This window comes from Pteropus alecto, unplaced genomic scaffold (genome assembly GCF_000325575.1).
Source record: "Pteropus alecto unplaced genomic scaffold, ASM32557v1 scaffold281, whole genome shotgun sequence".
NCBI lineage: Eukaryota > Metazoa > Chordata > Mammalia > Chiroptera > Pteropodidae > Pteropus > Pteropus alecto.
The window spans coordinates 379,451-383,590 of NW_006431909.1; positions in this window are offsets into that span (position 1 = coordinate 379,451).

Below are 4,140 nucleotides of genomic sequence, written 5' to 3' on the forward strand. Positions count from 1 at the left end.
GAATTGTATGTTTATAACCTTTATTTAATATTGGGGTAGTCATATTTGTCTTACTAAAAGAGCTATTTGTGAGAGGAATAAATGTGTATAAAGTTCCTAGCACAATGCCTGAAAGCCAAGTTTTAGTTCCCTGCCTTATTTGCTATACATTGTCATTTGTTTCTTTTTTTTATCTGCTTTAAGAGAGAAAAGAAGTTGAGAGTCAAAGAGATTAAGTAGCTTGTCCAAGGCCTCCTAAGTGGAGAATCCTAATTTCAAGGACAAAGGCAAGATAGGGTAAAGTTTTAGGTGTACAACTTTCAGACTGTATAACTGAAAAGGAAAAATCAGTGTTTTTTTCAGATAATCTATAAAATGCAATCAGTTCATAGTCCTAACACAGAAAATGGCAATGCTAGAAATAAAGATATGAAATAATCTTTTTAAAAATATTTTTTGTTTTGTCTTCATAAAAAGTAAAAATGCTCAAAGAATACAAAGAAAAATTAAGGGAAAACTTTTAGTATCTTCATTCAAACATAATTGTTATCATTTTTGCATATTTCTAGCTTGTAAGTTTTTAAAAATTCATACTTTTTTATGGAAAATTTCAAACATACACAGAAGTAGAAAATACAATACAGTAAACCCTCATAGTCTCATCAGCCTGCTATAAAAACAGTCAACCCATGGCCAGTCTTGTTTGTCTGTACTCACACCTACTACTTTCACTGAATTCTTTTGAAAGCAGAATATTTATCTCTAAAAAGGAGACTAAAAAAAAATCGGTAAGAATTTATAATCCTGAGCCATTAGTAGGGAGGGAGGACAATAAAATTTTGTATTAAAATCCATTTTAAGCTGATACTATGATTCTCGTGATTGCAGAGAAAGTTGTTTCATATAAATTGGGAGAATTAGGAATTTAGGAAAAAATTTTCCTAGGAATAACATTCTTTCCCAAAGGTCTCTCTTCAAAAATATTTCAAGTGAAGTGTGAAGAGTTTTTATTGTTTGTATTAAAATTTCCTGAATTGGTACAATTCTTGCCATAATTCTAAATCCTTGATGTATTAAGAATTGTATGTGCTGCTTTAATCCTAGAAGGCAGTCACATATTTAGAGAATGACAGAGTTAATAAATTAGGCAATGATAGAATATGGAGAGAAGATGTAGGTGGAAAATCTTCCTTTTACCAAAAAATATATGTAGCTAGATAGAGATATGAAATTTTACACTTGGAAGTCACCATGCCTTAAACTTTGAATAGAATTTCACAAGTCATTCCAAAGAATTTGCATTTTAATTTTAGAAATAATGTTTGATATCTTTGTTAGATTCATAAGCAACATTAATGATGCAACAGCTTGCTGAACTAATTCATCCAGATATCCCTCAGATATCTCTAGTGTAATATCTAAAACCAGATTTTAAATTTCTCTTCCCCTACCTTATAGCTCCAAAATCCTCTTTTTCCTCTATATTTGTAAAATGGCTTGCTTAATGAAGTCACAATCTGCCTTGTCTCCCAAACCAGAAATGGGCTTCTGATACCTTATCTTCCACTTTTATTTTTTTTATGTATCAGTTTATTTAAATGTTATTGGAAAAGTCTTAGAAAATATAGGCAAGCAAAAAATGAAAATAAAAATCTTTCATAATCCCCCTACCCAGAAATAGTCACTGTTTGCATGCTGGTGTGTTTCCTGTCAATCGTCTATGGATGGGAATATATCTAGACCCCTGCCTCCACATATTTTTAAACAAAAATGGATATATACTGTACATCGATGTGGTACTGCTATTTTCAAGTAATATGTTTTGAAATTTTCCCTGTTACCTATTTTTGGTCATCTCATACCATTTAAAATTTTTTACCTTTTCTTCCTTTCCAGTTGAGAGGATAATATTAAACAGAAATATATAAAGCATATTGACAAGCTGAGGAATGCAAATATATTTGTTAACTTTTTTCTTTTTTTAAATTGTACTTTCAAAACTTTGAAATCGCTAAGATTTTCATATTTAACTAAACACAAAGTCAGAAGGAACATGAATAACAATCTCTTTAAAATACAAATTCCTTTTGATGCCCTCAAATGAAATAATAAACTCAAAAGGCTACTTTTTATATAGATATTCTCCAGCAGGGGTTGGCCGGATCGCACCTGCTGCCTGCTTTTGTACAGTCTATAGCTCATCACGGTTTTTATATTTTAAGTAATAACATTTCATGACACATAAATGATATGAAATTCAAATTCGAGTGTGCCTCAATAAAATTTTATTGGAATATAGCCACATTTATTTACCTATTGTCTATGGTTGCTTTTACACTACAACGGAGTACTCACGACTAAGATCATATGTGGCATACTTATCACTTCACACTGCTGCTACACACTACAAATCACAGTAACACATTTTTACTGACAGCATTTCAAGTGCCATGCAGATCACTATACTGGGACATTTTATTATTTTTATTACCAGGATATACCTGTCAAATCGACACAAAAAAAGTGGACTTAGAATATTCCATTTTTAAGGTACAGTGAAGTGTAGATTATTTTGTTAAATTAGATGGCAAAGCGTTATGTTTATCATGCAATAAACCTGTATTTGTGTTATAATACAGTATATGTCGACATTACCAGACCAAGAACTCATCACAATATTACCAAATCACAAAAATACATTCAGAAAAGTTAACAAAAATTAGAAGCTAATAGTAAATTTTCTTCACAAAAAAAGAAAAAAAAGACATGAAGGAAACGAGGCTACAACCAAAGTACATGTCCAAGTGGCTCATTTGCTAGCCATGCAAGAAATTTAACATTGATTGATTACAGCAGCTGAAAAAATGTATCCAGAAAAAATAAACCTTTTTTAGACAGTTAGCCTTTGGGTAAGAACAGCTGCTTAAAGTGTTGAGCCCACTGGATACAACATCAATAGTCAATTTAAATTATTTAGTGAAGGCAAATTACTTTGAGTGGTTTTTCTTGGCTCTTAATAAGTTAACAGGTGTCAGGGTACTGTTCATTTGTTCCTGTTTATTCAAGGAGTCAATGTTTGAAGTGACTGCAGAATTAGCCTCTCTGAATAGGCTGCATGAAACAGGTGAGAATATTTTTGAAGAAGCTGAGAAAACACTAATTCAATACACCTGAAGAGAAATCAGCTACGCTGTGTTACAACTTGTGGAAGTAGAAACTGGTTTAGTTTGATAGATTTACACTTGTGAAAATGTATGTCTGAAAAGGTCTTTATTTCTCCATATCTGAAGGAGACTTTTGCTAGATACATTATTTTTGGCTGGTAGTTCCTTTCATTTAATAGTTTGAATATTCGATTCCACACCTTTCTGGTTTGTAAGGTTTGTGCTGAGAAGTCCAACAATAATCTAATGGGTTTTCCTTTCTAGGTTACCGTCTTCTTTTCTCTGGCTGCCCTGAGAATGCTTTCTTTGTGACTGATTGTTGATAATTTTAATACAATGTGTCTTGGTGAAGGCCTTTTTGAGTTGAGATAATTGAGTGTTCTGTTGTCTTCTTGAATTCCAAGCTCCAGCTCATTCCTTAGATTTGGGAAATTCTCATCAACTATTTGTTGAGTCTGAAAATGCTTTCTAATCCCTGCTCCTTTTCCTCCCCTTCAAAAGTGCCCATTATTCTCATGTTTTCTCTCCTGATGCTATCAGCTAGTTCTTGTGTTTCTCTTTCATTATTTTTCATTCTTTGGTTTCTCTCTTCTTCTGATTTACTTCTAGATTTCTGTCTTCGATATCACTGACCCTTTCCTCCATATCATCGACTCTATTTCCCATGCTTACTATTTAATTCTTCATCTCTTGTAGTGTGTTCTTCATCTCCAGAAGTTCCGTTTGGTTCTTTTTAAGGGTTTCAAATTCCTTGCTAAAAAACTCATTCTGCTGATCTAGTTACTTTTTCAATTCCTGAAATTGTTGATATGAGTTGTTTTGCATCTCACTGAGTTTTTTCAGAAGTATCATCCTGAATTCTCTGTCATTTCAGTTGCATATTTCTATGTCTATAAGCTTATTTTCTGGAGATTTTTCTCTTTCTTTCTGAGCTGCCTTGTCACTTTGGTTGTTCCTGTTGCTTAATGGGCTATTTCTCTGCCAGGATATTAATGGA